The sequence below is a fragment of the Dendrobates tinctorius genome, unplaced genomic scaffold (genome assembly GCF_039654945.1).
Source record: "Dendrobates tinctorius isolate UK_male_01 unplaced genomic scaffold, ASM3965494v1 ptg000173l, whole genome shotgun sequence".
NCBI classification, from domain to species: domain Eukaryota; kingdom Metazoa; phylum Chordata; class Amphibia; order Anura; family Dendrobatidae; genus Dendrobates; species Dendrobates tinctorius.
In genome coordinates, this window is record NW_027361840.1 from 7,620,634 (window position 1) to 7,636,544 (window position 15,911).

Consider the following 15,911-nt stretch of genomic DNA (forward strand, 5'->3'; position numbering starts at 1 on the left):
TTTCTCCCGCGCATCCCCTCTACTCTGGAACTCTCTACCACAACATATCAGACTCTCACCTACCATGGAAACCTTCAAAAAGAACCTGAAGACCGACCTCTTCCGACAAGCCTGCAACCTGCAGTAACCACCGATCGACCAAACCGCTGCATGACCAGCTCTACCCTCACCTACTGTATCCTCACCCAACCCTTGTAGACTGTGAGCCCTCATGGGCTTTTTTTGCTATGTATACCCCTCCTCACATGTAACGCGTCAAGGAATAAATGGCGCTATAATAAATAATAATAAGAAGAATAGAAACACTAATTACTGAAAACTTCACTCTTCAACACCGAAACTGAAACACCAAGAAGGAAAAGTCATGGAATTTTGGAAATCACAGGATGGATACACACGGGACAGGCCTAAACCTGCTCTTGTTGCTGCAGTGTCTCATCACTTGTCTCCATTGAGCACATTGGGGACGTCATTGGTCGGTGATTACACAGGAGATGCCAGCAGTGTCTACAGACTTTCCTCCATCGAGCACATTAGGGACTTCATGGGTCAGTGATTACACAGGAGCTGCCAGCAATGTCTTCGGACTTGTCTCCATTGAGCACATCGGGGAAATCATTGGTCGGTGATTACACAGGAGCTGCCGACAGCGGATCCTGATAATTTGTACAATCAGCGGCAGAACCTTCCTCAGACGACCATTAATAACCCCAGTGACAGCAGCCGTGGCCAGAGTTGTCAGGATTTTTACACAAGGCTCAGACTTGACTGACTAATCCAGAGGTTTGGAAAATGTAGCTTCCATTTTTCCATCATTTATAGATCAGTGATGCCTCCATCTTGGGATTCCCAGAATTCCCCCCTTTTTCCTTCTTTGTTTTGCAATTTCAATGTTGATGAGTGTAGATACACGAGACGCCCCTGCTATAGCCAGCTAAATGGAAGGGTTAATTGTAGATGATGATGAAACTCTGTGTATTAGAAGAAGAGAAATCATCTCCTAGGGAAAGTGTGGCTCTATGGAGTGAACTCAGAAGCTGAGTCCACGTAGGGCAGGTGCTGGCTGTTCTGTACAGGTGGAACTTGTCTCTGTCTGCAGTTTAACCACTTAGATACCAGTATCAAACCCTGACAATGGCAATTGAGTTACACAGTCTCGGTGGGGTGCCTATCCGACACCAATCACATGTCTGTCTAACGTGTCATCTAATGATATGTCCTAGGCTGATGAGCTGCAAAAATATTATTAATTTCACTACATACTCAAATACTGGAATATTGCAGTACATACAGTCATGGCTGAAAGTGTTTGCACCCTTGAAATTGTTCCAGAAAATTAAGTACTGAATTTCTCCCAGAAAATTATTAAATTGCATGTTTTGTTATAGACATGTAAATTTAATTTGTCTGTATTGTAACAACATAAAAAAACAGGAAAAAAAAAGATAATTGGACATAATTTCACACAAACCCTCAAAATAAGTCAGACAAAATTGTTGCCACCTTTCCAAAATTGTGGGTAAACAACCTTGCTTCAAGGATGTGATGCTCGTTCACACTCACCTGTGGCCAGTAACAGGTGTGGACAATATGAAAATCACACCTGAAACCAGATAAAAAGGGGAGAAGTTGCCTCAATCTTTGCATTCTCTGTGCCTCACTAAGCATGGAGAACAGAAAGAGGAGAAGAGAACGGTCTGAGGACTTGAGAACCACAATTGTTGAAAAATATCAACAATGTCAAGGTTACGAGTCTCTAGAGATCTTGATGTTCCTTTGTCCACGGTGCGCAACATAATCAAGAAGTTTACAACCCATGGCGCTGTAGCTAATCTCCCTGGACGTGAATGGCAGAGAAATATTGATGAAAGGTTGTAACAGGATATCCCGAATGGTGGATAAGCCCCAATCATGTTCCAGAGAAACTCACGCTCAGAGGGCATTATTGTCATTGCAAACTATCTGTCCACATGTGAATGAAATGAAACGCTATGACAGGAGACCCAGGAGGACCCCACTGCTGACACAGGGACATAAAGCTAGACTGCAGTTCGGCAAAATGTTTGTGAGTCAGCCAAAATCATTCTGGGAAAGCATCTTGTGGACAGATGAGACCAAAATAGATCTTTTTGGTAAAGCACATCATTCTAATGTTTACTGAAAACAGAGTGAGGCCTACAAAGAAAAGAACACAGGACCTACAGTGAAATATGGTGGAGGTTCATGGATGCTTTGGTTTTTTTTCCTTCCTCTGGCATTGGGTGCCTTGATTGTGTACAAGGCATAATGAAATGTGAAGATTACAAAAGGATTTTGGGTGGCAATGTAGGGTGAGAAAGCTGGGTTTTCGTCCTAGGTCATGGGTCTTCCAGTAGGACAATGACCCCAAACATAATTCAAGAAGCTCTCAGAAATGGATAGAAAGAAGGTGTTGCAGAGTTCTGCAGTGGCAGCAGTGAGTCCATATCTAATTCCCATTGATCATCTGTGAAGAGATCTTAAAATTGCTGTTGGGAGAAGACGTCTTCATATATGAGAGACCTGGAGCAGTTTACAAAAGAAAAGTCCAAAATTCCAGCTCAGAGGAGTAAGAAGCTTGTGGATGGTTATAGGAAGCGATTGACCTCAGTTATTTATTCCAAAAGGTGAAAGCCATAAAAGTAAAAAAAAAGGAAATTGCCAGAACTTCCGGTTCAACTCATCGCCCCCCCCCCCAAAAAAAAATACAATAAAAAAATCCAACGTCGTTCACACTGCAAAATATTACAAGTAACACCCAAAAAACAAGTCCTGGCACCACTCCAACAATGGAAAAAAAACCCATTATGGTCTTTGAAAATTCTGACAAAATCCATTTTTTCTGTTTAACAAAGTTTAGAAAGTGTATAAGCCACTAAAATAAAATAACAAAATAACAATAATAACAATAGTAATAAGTTTGGTATGGCCGTAATTGTGCTGACCCGGAGAATCACATTGCTCTGTCATTGTAAGCGCACAACGAACGCAGTGAAAACAAAGTATAAAAAATGTCTGTGATGAAATTGCGTTTCTTTCACCATTTCACTGCATTTGGGAATTTTTGTTAATTTTCAGTGTTTTCCATGGTAATGTGAATGACGTGAAAGAAAACTGCAATTTATCTCATAAAAAACACAAGCTATCTCAGAAAAAGAAAATGTCATGGCTCCTGGAAGGTGAAGAGGAAAAATAAAAGTGCAAAAACGATTGTGCCATTAACCCTTTCTTGTGTTGCTTTCCTGCCGCTAGCTGTAGCACGGGAGCGCGCATTTGTTTCCATGATGTATATATTTCTGTATTTCTTATATGTTATTAGTCTTGTACATATTTTTCAGTCTCTGGTGATTTTGGCTCATTAGTGGGTCACATTCTGACCGTATTCTACCATGTGATGCCTTATTACACACCCCTACTCTTTATTGTTTTCTTTTTTTCTGTTGCTTATTTGTTACTTTGTTGCAGAAATGTCCAAGTCTCCGGGAACCAGCAGCCTCTGCTCGACCAATGCTGGAGCCCCCCTCACTTATCATTCCCTGGAGAGAAGACCCGAAAAATGAAATGAAAATCCCCCAGAGATGGAAAGTGAATAAATTCCATGAAAATAAATAATGCTCTGCTTTGTCTTCTTTCATGATCGTGGTACAGTCCTGCTATTTCGGGGTTCTGTGTAGGAATCCCCAGCGACTGCGGCTGAAGTCCTTCACATTTCTTTCTGGGAAGTGAATTGTTTTGATGTTATTCCAGTTCCTGGGAAAGCTGGGTGACGATAACAATGGTTCCCGCAAAAGTCGAACAACTTTCCCATAGTTTGCTGTTGCTTTTATGACCTGTAGAGGGCGTCATACCCAGGTATTCTCTAGAGCTGCAGCTGTGGTGCTTGAGGTTTTCATGGTTGGACGTTCCATGGGACCTGATCCCCCCAAAAAAGCCAAAATTTTAAGAATAACAAGGGAGGAAGCGACGGGCCCCGACTGCCCTTTAATTTCCATTTTCCTTTCGAGCTCTGCCATGCGGACTTAGTCATTGTGGGATTAGATTACCAGCAGATGAATAAAGCTCCGGATCGTCATCTGTAATTTGCAGGGTTATGGAAGGTTTTCCGTCTTCCTTAAAAATATAAAATATGATGGGGATCAGATCCAGGTTGGAGCAGGACGGTTATGAGAGATGTGAAGCCTCGAAAAAAAACCTTAAAGGGGAATTCAGTTCAGGCCGCGACGTAGCTATATGAGGCGTAGAGGTGGCGAAAATCACAGCCCCGGGTGCCGGGAGCCCTGTTATAGATGTTGCATTGGGACCCCGAGGGCCCCAGGCTCTGCCTCTGGTCTGGGTTCTCCACCATTGATTTTGCAGAAAGGATATAACCTCTTATTCTGAAATCTTCCCACCGCCATACTGTTACACCACTATACTGTTACAATGTCATATCGTTACACCGCTATACTGTTATACTATCAGACTGTTACACCGCCATACTGTTACACTGCTATACTATTACACAGTCATACTGTTACACCGCCATACTGTTACACCACTATACTATTACAATGTCATATTGTTACACCGCTATAATGTTACACTAGTATACCATTACACCGCCATACTGTTACACCACTATACTATTACACAGTCATTCTGTTACACCGCTATACTATTACACCGCCATACTGTTACACCACTATACTGTAACAATGTCATATCGTTACACCGCTATACTGTTATACTATCAGACTGTTACACTGGCATACCGTTACACCGCCGAACTGTTACACCGCTATACTATTACACAGTCATACTTTTACACCACCATTCTGTTACACCACTATACTATTACACAGTTATACTGTTACACCACCATTCTGTTACACCGCCATATTGTTACACGGCTATACTTTTAGACCATCATACTGTTACACCGCCATACTGTTACATGGCCATACTGGTCCTGCTGCTTGTTTCTCCTTTACCTCATCTGGATGTTGTGTCCTATACCATCAGGATGTGACTGGAACAGTGTAAGCATTATTATCAGGGCGCACTGCCTATATATTACCCTGTGCTCCGGGGCCTGCGGTGCTGGAGCGGCTGCCAGCCACTAATTCTGCAATGTCCTCATTAATAACATGCACTGCAGATTTTCTTGGCGCTCTGCTCAGTGATTATTCAGATGAAGTGTGCCATGTCAATGATGAATTCCCACTGACTCGCTGTACTGGAGACTTCTGCAGTTTGTCAATCTGCAGCGCCGCTGTCATGGCGCTTACAGAGGCTTCTGCATCATTAATGTGAGAAATGCAACAGTGAAACAGACATGTGAAAGTCGAACAAGTGTTTTCTGTCCATGTGATTAATATTGCACAGTTTTTAGAAAAAGTGATTTGTGGCAAAATACAGTGCTTAAATAATACCGCCATATATTGTGCTTATAAAACCGCCATACATTGTGCATATAATGCATATACATTGTGTGTATAATACCGCCATACATTGTGCGTATAATACAGCACTGAAATCATCCCACCAAGTACTCAAATAATACTAATATACAGCACTGAGAATATGACCGCCATATAGTTAGGAAAACCGACATATTATCTCACATGGTACTGACATACGGAAGGAAGGAAGGAAGAAAGTAGGAAAAGAAGGAAGACAGGAAGGAAGAATTGAAGGAGATTATTATCATTATTATTTATATAGCGCCATTAATTCCATTGTGCTGTACATGAGAAGGGGGGTTACATGCAAAGTTATAGACCAAACAAATTTACAATGACAAACTGGTACAGAGGGGAGAGGACCCTGTCCTTGTGGACTTACATTCTACGGGATAGTGGGGAAGAGACAGAAGGTCGGGGGTGCAGCAGCTCTGGTGGTGATGAGGCGGCAGCTCAGGCGGTGGTGAGGCGGCAGAATGGTTATTGCAGTCTGTAAGCTTTCCTGAAAAGATGGGTTTTCAGGTTCCGTTTGAAGGGTCCGAGGGTGGTGGATAATCGGATGTGCTGAGGCATGGAATTCCAGAGGATGGGGGATATTCAGGAGAAATCTTGGAGGCGGTTGTGTGAGGAACGAATACGTGTGGAGGAGAGTAGGAGGTCTTGGGATGATCGAAGATTACGTGAGGGAATATATTGGGAGATTAGTTCAGAGATATAGGGAGGGGACAGGTTGTGGATGGCTTTGTAGGTCAGTGTTAGTAGTTTGAAATGGATTCGGTGGGGAATTGGGAGCCACTGGAGGGATTTGCAGAGGGGAGAGACAGGGGAGTAATGAGGAGAGAGGTGGATTAGTCGGGCAGCAGAGTTGAGGACAGACTGGAGTGGTGCAAGAGAGTTTGCAGGAAGGCCACAGAGGAGAGTGTTGCAGTAGTCAAGGTGGGAGATGATGAGGGCATGTACAAGACTTTTAGTAGATTGAGGGCTGAGGAAGGGACGGATTCTGGAAATATTTTTGAGTTGAAGGCGGCAGGAGGTGGCAAGAGATTGGACGTGCGGTTTGAAGGACAGGGCAGAGTCGAGAGTTACTCCGAGGCAGCGGATTTCAGGTGCCGGAGAGAGACTGATGCCGTTTACCATAATAGATAGATTGGATAGGGAAAACACGCGAGATGGAGGAAAGATAATGAGTTCAGTTTTGTCAACGTTGAGTTTTAGGAAGCGAGAGATGAAAAAGGAGGATATGGCTGATAGGAAGGAAAGAAAGATGGTAGGAATGTAAAGGAAGGAAGAAAGGAATGAGACGCAAAGAAGGAAACAAAAGGAAGGAATGAGAAGTAAGGAAGAATAGAAGGAAGGAAGGAGAAGGAAGGATAGAAAGAAGGAAGGAGAAGGAATAAGGTAGGAAGAATGGAAGTAAATGGAAGGAAAAGGAAGGAGACAATGAGAAAGACAGAATGAAAGGAGGAATAAAGGAAGCAATCAAGGAAAGAATGAAGGAGAAGGAGGGAAAGAAGGAAGAAAGGAAGGAACAACAAATGAGGAAAAGAAGGAAGGAACATGAAAAAAGGAGAATGAAGAAAGAAAAGAAGGAAGGAAGTTGATAGCCCCTAGGTTTCAACCCCACCAAGGACACCATGTCCCTGAGTCTGTCCTTTCTCCCATGGTGCTTTCCGCTGGTTTCCTCCCACATACTGAGCTGATAGGGAATTGTCATTGGCTATGAAGTGCTACAGAATACGGCACTATATATATGGCAGATAGAGCGCTGCGTTGTATCTGGAGCCATTTATTTCCCTCCCGCGTCTCTGAATTATATTCACACATTGCATGGTTTTTCTTGTGGTTTTTGCAGCACTCGGATGTCGCCCGCCTGCAGCACAGGTAGAGGCCTTTTCTCCTGCTCAGGTTTTAGTGACTCCTTGAAAACCGGCTCCTTCTGCCGGAAAGGATTTTATTCTGCAGGAATTCAAGGTAGCGATGAAACGAGCGTCGCTTACGGCGGCAATAAACACGCGCGGAGCGGAAAGGTTTACAGCGCAATAGTGTAAGACACTACAGAAAAGAATGATGGCGTCCATCAAAGCCGAGACAAACTCCGGCCCGCAACACTTGTGTCTGAAGTGGAGAACAGACGCTAATAAAACGCTGCCGTGTAGAAAGAAACGAGCCCCAGAGGAAATCCGACTGTCAGGATGAATGGTACCGAGCCGGAGGAAGCCCGAGCCGACTGCAAAGAACCGCGAGCCGGCCGCGGAAAAGACCATAAACCGGGATCATAAAAGTTCTATAGACTCTGGTGTATATTATACAAAGTATCTGTTATCTATTATCTATCTATTATCTATCCATCCATTATCTGTCTTTCTATCTATTATCTATCTATTATCTATCTATCTATATCGCTCTATTATCTATCTATTATCAGGTTAGAAAAAAAGATGGGACAGCACATGCAATCGAGTGGGTGCACCGGCCTCCCAGCAACTAATCCACAGACTTGCCAAATATACAGGAATAAAAATTGGGAAGCAGCACTCCAAAAATAGAAGAGTGGACTTGATTAGGCCCACATGGCGTGGTGCAACGTTTCGGCTTCAAAAGCTTGAAAAAGGCTTGTGGGCCTAATAATTCCACTCTTATATTTTTGGAGTGCTGCTTCCCATTTTTTATTTCTGTCAATTATTTATCTATCTATTATCTATTATTTATCTGTCATCTATTATCTATCTATCATCTATCTATCATCTATCTATCATCTATCTATCTATTATCTATCTATCTATTATCTATCTATCCATCTATCTATTATCTATCTATCTTTCTATCCATTTATCTATTATCTACTGTATCTATCTATTATCTGTCTATCTATTATCTATCTATCTATCCATCTATTATCTATCTATCTTTCTATCCATTTATCTATTATCTATTGTATCTATCTATCTATTATCTATCTATCTATCTACCTATTATCACCATTATCTATCTATCCATCTATCTATTATCTACTGTATCTATCTATTATCTATCTATTTATCATCTATCTATCTATCCATCTATTATCTATCTATCATCTATGTTATCTCTCTAGATGGCAGTATGTCATATAAAGTGTCATACATTTCTAGACATATATTTTAATATAGGACAGATGTATTAAACATTGTGCGACACTTTGACAAATTTTGCAAAAATAATATCAGAGAAACAAAGAAAAGTGACGTTAGAAATGTCCCTGACGATCCATCAGCCCTTTGTGATTCTGTTCTTTGCCGCCGCCGCCGTCGTCGTGATATTTGCTGCTGTCGGTGCTGTCTGCACATCACCTGCACAAAGCTCGCTGCTCGTTTGTTACAATGTATCAGCCCGGAGGTCAGGATGTGTCGCTCACAGATCATTGTGTCCCCTGGTCAGACGAGCGCAGGATCAGTGATGTTCGGGGTCGTGTTCTCGTTCAGTGGCAGCAAACAAAGATGAACAATTGAGACAGAAAAGTTTCAGAACTTTTCCCTTATTGTCTTTTTTTATTAATTGAAACACTATTTGCAGTTTGAGGGGGCAGCTACTTTTTCATCGGGGTGATGTGTGCTGGAGAACGTGGTTAATCGGAGAAAATCTTGAGATATTAATTGAGGAGCTGATAACTTGAGAAAAAGCTCCTGGTGTCAAAAACAAACTGGCGCCACATTATTAGTATAGTGAGGGAGTGAGGGGCTATTGTTAGTGTAGATTAGGATGAAGAATGGCCCTGGCGATGTCCTGTGCTAGATTTATATATGCACACAGTATATATATATATATACACACACACGGCCACAACATTCCTGTGGATGAGGCACAACTACAAAGAGAAGAGCTTGGTCTTGAAGCAATTAATGTGCCGTTTCTCCATCCTGCTGCCATGTGGCTATTTTCGCTCTCGGTTTGTTGGTCTCTGTGGGTGGGGGGGCGGCAGCGATAACTTGCACACTGTCATTACATAGAATAACAAAGGTCAGTGTACTTCTTGTGGGGGCTATTTTTGAGACCTAGCCCCCTCCCAACCGCCACCACCACCCTTGTCAATTGACAGCAATACATAGTATGCACATTCCAGACAAACCACAGAGAGAAATTGCCGGCTTCAATGGAGTGATTGTGCGGCCTGGTGTCCCCAACGTGCGCCAGTTTGCGACTTTGACCACAGAGTCGAGGGCTGCAGCTCACACACAGAGGCGTCATTTCTGGTCCTGGGCAGGAGCCGGGCAGGCAGAGTAATCACATCCTGTGAGCAGATCTGTGACATTAATGGTGCTGTAATTAGCCCAGGTCCAGGTTACAGTACACACTGTGCCCACCGACCCTCACAAAGAGCCCCCAATATGTTATTTTTACAAGATGTTTTTGGAGTCACTTCTTAAGGGGAAGATGCCAAGGATTAATCAATTAGGCCGGGGGGAGATGAATGCCCATATTGAGGAGGCTTTTTTAAGACTGGGTCTGTTTACTCCTAATGATGTGTTAGTCAATAGTATTCACGTCTCGTGCTGCATTTACATTGCGGAGGACGTCTTGTAGGGTAGAGCCACCACAAGGATTTGTGAGGGTAAGGTTCCCAATGCACCGCTGCTCCAATGACAGCCACATTCTATACAAGGCATCGAAATGTAATAATCTGTGTATGAAAAAAGGTCCAAGAAAGGTTCATGGATGATTGTTACTGATGGGCTCAGAGCATCAGTGTTCTGTCTCTGACATTTAATTCATAACCTTTGATTGTCTATCTGATAATATTACTAGTGAATATCCAGAATGTTAAGTTTCTTCCATAGATTTGAATGCTTTCATTGTTTCTGGCTCCATCTAGTGACCAGAGTCATAACCACAGTGTTATTGTGTGTTGTACTTCCTGAATCTTTCCCTCCGTTCACAATGTATTCTGGGAAGGATTGCAAGGCAGCCTGGTAAGTTTTGCAAAGGATTATGGTTAGTACAGCCCCCATTTTCCCTCCAGTTCTCCATTTTCTCTCAGCCTGCATCCTGGAAGCATCTCATTGCTTCTCTCCCTTTGCGACAGCATCGCTGATATGCAACCACACTTCCTGTAACTAATTTCCATCCCATATTAGCCTGCCAATTTAGTTTTCCCTCCTCAGCTAGTAGTGCAGATGTTGATTCTTAATGTATTATGTATGATATGTATCCCTGATGTACCCTGTATTGACTCAGTGTATATATATGTTTTTGTTTGTAGTTTCACCGCGCCAATATGCCACCACGTTCAATAAAATGCAGATTCAACCTACAGTCTTCTTATTGGACCCTGGAATAGCGGTTTAGCCGCCTGTATAAGCTACCTGAAGTCTGCTTCAATTAGTGGGGACTGAACAATCAGACTTAAGTCCACCCAACTTAGAGTAATATCTAGGCAAAGGCTGTATGAGACTTCTCCCTAATTAATAAGTTCCCCAAATTATTGCTAAGAAATTTCAACTCAAGAATGTTAATGTTCCAGGTTATTTCCATCCCCAGAATTCGTATAGGCTGGATTCCTTGTTGTCACACATGGGCTCCATCAATACATTCCCAGATCTTACTGTACATACTGTATATTAAACAAGTCTTTCTCATCTCACAAAGTTTTTGAGCCCTATATCATCAGCCTCCTAGTTCCTTATCCCTACTACACCGGCTCTCCAAGGTCCTGGATCCCTACTTCACCAGCTCTCCAAGGTCCTGAATCCATACTTCGCCTGCTCTCCGTAGTCCTGGATCCCTACTTCACCAGCTTTCCAAGGTGCTGGATACCTATTACATAAGCTCTCCTAAGTCCTGTATCTTTACTTCATCAGGTCTCATAGGTCTTTGGTCCCTACTTCACCAGCTCTCCAAGGTCCTTGATCCCTATGTAGAGTTGCCAAGAGCAGTAGTCATGACTGAGCTGCTGTCCGGTTTCGCTCTGGCATGTTACAGGAAAACAGGGTCCCAGTATTCTGTCAGGAGTGAGATGCATCACACTCAGTCTGGTGTCTCCAGGCCTCCATCTTCAGGAGCCGACACAAACAACTCAGCAGACATCTATTTTGTTGCAACAAGCAAATGTTTACTGGTCATTTCAAAGACATCAGGGTGTAACATGTGAAACAGGTCATAGCACTTTACATTCCTTACTTCCTTAGCACAACACATTTCAGCCCTACCATTCGTTTCTCTTGGACTATCCCTAAGCCCACTGATTCCATCAGCTCCAGAAATTTCCTGTGCAGTTCCTAAGTGCACCCGGGATCATCCACCTGCCCTTCAAACCGTTTTGCAATCATCTTCCCCTGTGTGCAAGAGAGCATGATGCACCCATCAGCCTCACGCCAGTCCTTGGCCTCCTGACATAGCCAGAATGTTCCCACAGTATATAAGTACGGCCTAACACTGCCTAGAATGATTGGTACTTCCTGGCCCTGCACGTGAACTTTACCATATTACTGTACTTCCCTATCTGCCACCTACCAAGAATTGAGTGCCTTTTTTACATTACTAACCTCATTCCACAATGGGCTAGTCCCAAACATTAACTGTGTCTTATATCAATATGTACTAAACCTAATATCCTTATCTTATGCCCTAGATCATAATCTATGTCTTGCCCTATGCTGTACATTACCAACATCCTAAATTGCTACATATCATGCATATTATACTTCACAATGCTTATCACACTCTACGAGCATTACCAAATCACAAAGCATATAAAACACACATAACATTATTCACACTCTGCTATAATGTGATTGGTGATTTCAGGGGTACAAACGTGACAGTATACTCCACCACTCTTACACCTATGTCACCAGCTCAACAAGGTCCAGGTTTCCTATGTCACCAGCTCTACAAGGTCCTGGATTCCTACATTATCAGCTCTTCTCAGGCCTGTGTACTGACTCCATCATTTCTCCCAGGTCCTAGATCCCTACTTCTTTAGCTCTACAAGGTCCTGGATCCCTACTTCACCAGATCTTCTCAGGCCCATCTACTGACCTCATCATTTCTTCCAGGTCCTGGATCCCTACTTCACCTGCTCTACAAGGTCCTGGATCCCTATTACATAAGCTCTCCTGTTTCTTTAATTCATCAGGTCTCATAGGCCTTGACTCTTGGGTCCATACTTCACCAGCTTTCCAAATTCCTTGATCCCTATGTAAAGTGCCATGAACCGTAGTCATGATCAAGCTGCTGTCCGGTTTCACTCTGGCACTTTACAGGAAAGCAGGGTCCCAGTCCCAGTGGCCTGTCAAGTGTGGGGTGCATCACACTCAGTCCACTGTCTCCAGGCCTCCATCTTCAGGAGCCGACACACAACTCAGGGGACATCAAGTTTATTGCAACAAGCAAACATTTACTGGTCAGTTCAAGTTTATCAGGGTGTAACATGTGGGACAGGGTATAGGACTTCATATACCTTACTTCCTTGGCACAACACATCTTCAAACCTACTATTCATTCCTCTTGGACTATCCCTAAGCCCACTGATTCCATCAGCCCCAGGATCATCCACCTGACCTTCAGACGGTTTTGCATTCATCTTCCCCTGTGCACAAGTGAACATGATGCGCCTATCAGACCCCACGCCACGGCCTCCTGACATAGCCAGAATGTTCCCATGGTAAATAAGTATGGCCCAACACTGCCTTGAACGACTGGTAAATGCTGGCCCTCAATACTGTTAGGCGTCGGGTTCCTGTCGCTGCACAGCAGGAATCCCAAGCCTTGCATTCAGCAGTCTCCCATTCCTGTCCAGCCGCAGAGGAGGCTGCTCAGCAGACTCGTTGATCCAGGCACTCTGCTCAGACCAGCTCTGTGGGTTTGGTTGCTGCTGCCAACTCTGGTCCAGCGATAGCAACGCATGCTTGTCAGCAACGAGCTACTCCAGGAACTAAGTCCTCCTTTCGGTCCACTGAGCATGCCCGTGGGACGATCTCACACTGGAGATCGGAGGTCACATTCTCAGGTCCTCCTCCTGCTCGGATTGGACCATCTGGAAGGTCAGGAAGGTCCCGAAAGGACGCAGCTATAAAAGGTTTGCATGGCCGCTCGGCCATGCGCTAATATAGAGAAAGATTTAGACCATGTGGAGTGAGAGTTGTATGCCTGTATGAATGTCTCTGGTGAATGACTCATTGGAAACCCCCACCCTTGGTACGCATGTGTTGTGTAGCCTAGCCTGTTAGCGCCCAGGCTGAGGAACAAGTAGGAGGCAGAGTCAGAGACTGGCATCAACGCCAGGTGGTGTCTTGGTCTGTACGCCACAGTTCTCTAGGTCAACACTCCACGGTCGCCAACGTCACTTAGTGGTATCCGCAGTTGCGACGCCGCACGCTTAGTAGGTCTAGAGGGACTCTGACCCTGTGTCCTTGGGGCTGAGTTCTGTGACCTGATACTGAGCGTTTACCTTGCTGAGCTCTGTGAGTTTTAACAGGCTCCGGCATTTATGTTCAGCGGTAATGCGGCTCTGTGCAGCAACATAGTCCGCCCCTGTACACACCGGGTGACGTTAACCCGCATATGTTCCTCTATTATACCGTTATATAGCGTCCGCCATTACTAGCAGCAATTTACCACCCCTGCAAGGTGGACCCCGGGCTGCGAACGCACCTTTTACCATCTTTATTATTTGGTGCATTCCGCCAGCCCTAACAGTATATTAGAGCCAGGGTCTGGCTAGCAATGACGGACGAGCAGTGTCTGCAGAGGTATGTCCAGCAGCTGGAGGGCAGGTTGTCAGCTCTTGAGCGGTCAGCCTCAGCTGCGGATGTCACTGCAGTCGCTGTTCAGGCAGCTGCAGAAGCTGTCTTCCGCGCCTCCACGTCCATACCTGCCCCGACTTTGTCCCGTCTCCCGCTGCCCGACATGTTCTCGGGTGACAGCTCCTCCTGCAGGGGTTTCGTAAGCCAGTGCTCTATCCAGCTTGAGCTGTTGGCCACACGATTCCCCTCAGAAAGGGCTAAGGTGGGATTCACCATCTCCCTCCTGTCGGGCAGGGCTCTGGAATGGGCCACCCCACTGTGGGAGCGTGGTGACCCCGTGGTACAGAGTGCCTCCCAGTTCTTGGTCTCCCTGAAACAGGTTTTTCTGGGGCCACAGGTCACACATGACAATGCGCTGCTGTTGTTAGCACTGACACAGGGTTCCTTTTCGGTCAGCCATTACGCCGCCCGGTTCTGGACACTGGCTTCCGAACTAGAATGGCCTGACAAGGTTCTCATACCGGTTTTCTGGAGGGGTTTGGCGGAGCACGTCAAGGATGCTCTGGCTACCAGGGAGGTCACCGTTAATCTGGAGGAGCTCATTACCGGCTCCACCTGCATAGATCTCCGTTTCACGGAGCGCGGCATGGAGCGCTCCAAGTCCAGATCGAGGATTAAGTTAGCTCCCGTCTTTTCTAAACCCCTGGAACCTTCTGATCAGGGGATCATGCCTCCTGAGGCCATAGAAGTGTCTCGCACGGGCTCCAAGTCCCACACAGTGTGTACTTCCACCCTCTGTTTCCAGTGTCGACAGTCTGGTCACCTGGTCAACAGGTGCCCACAGCAAGGAAACGCCCGCGTCTAGTGGTAATTGGAGGAGGCCTACTAGACACTGGAACTTTCTCCTCCAAACTGTCCTTTAAAGTGACGATAGAGAGTGGAGTTTCCACCCTGGAGGTAGAGGTCTGCGTGGACTCCGGGGCGGAGGGCAATTTTATGTCTTCTGCCTTCGCCCAACGGCACGCAGTTCCTTTGGTGCAGCTACCTCACCCCATTACCATCAGGGTGGTGAACGGCTCGACTCTGCCCTCCCAAGTTACACACCAGACTGCTCCCCTTAGGCTATCACTGTCGCCATCCCACCACGAGACCTTGTCTCTCCTCATTATGCCTGAGGGCATCGATCAGGTTCTCCTAGGAGTTCCCTGGTTACGTTGCCACGCTCCGCACATAGAGTGGTCCTTGGGGAGAATACTTGCCTGGAGCAAGTCCTGCGAGGGTAGATGCGTGAGGGAATGCATTCAGGTAGTCTCTACCGAGGTCCCCGCGGATCTTTCCGCACTCCTAAGGCAGTACCAACAGTACGCGGACGTATTCTCTAAAAAGACTGCAGAGACCCTTCCGCTTCATCACCCCTACGACTGTCCTATAGACCTTTTGCCAGGTGCGGCGCCTCCTCGAGGTCGCGTGTATCCCCTGTGTCTCCCGGAGTCGGAGGCCATGTCACAATATATCAGAGAGAACCTGGCAAGAGGGTTTATTAGGAAGTCGGTGTCACCAGCGGGGGCGGGATTCTTCTTTGTGCAGAAGAAGATTGGAGAGCTGCGTCCTTGTATCGATTACAGGGGTCTTAACGCTATAACCGTTAAGAACAAATATCCTCTGCCCCTGATATCTGAGTTGTTCGACAGGTTACGTGGGGCAAGGATCTTCTCCAAGCTAGATCTACGGG

The 15,911-nt window shown here is 45.2% G+C and overlaps 1 protein-coding gene across 2 annotated transcripts in view; it reads left to right on the plus strand.

The window, feature by feature from the left end:
• Nucleotides 1–3,630, plus strand: part of MYL3 (myosin light chain 3) — a 44,426-nt gene extending 40,796 nt beyond the window's left edge. For both annotated transcript variants that reach the window (XM_073551149.1, XM_073551150.1), the window contains one exon: nt 3,484–3,630. The gene's annotated coding sequence lies outside the window, so the exon portion shown is untranslated. The remainder of the gene's footprint in view (nt 1–3,483) is intronic.
• Nucleotides 3,631–15,911: the final 12,281 nt, after the last annotated feature.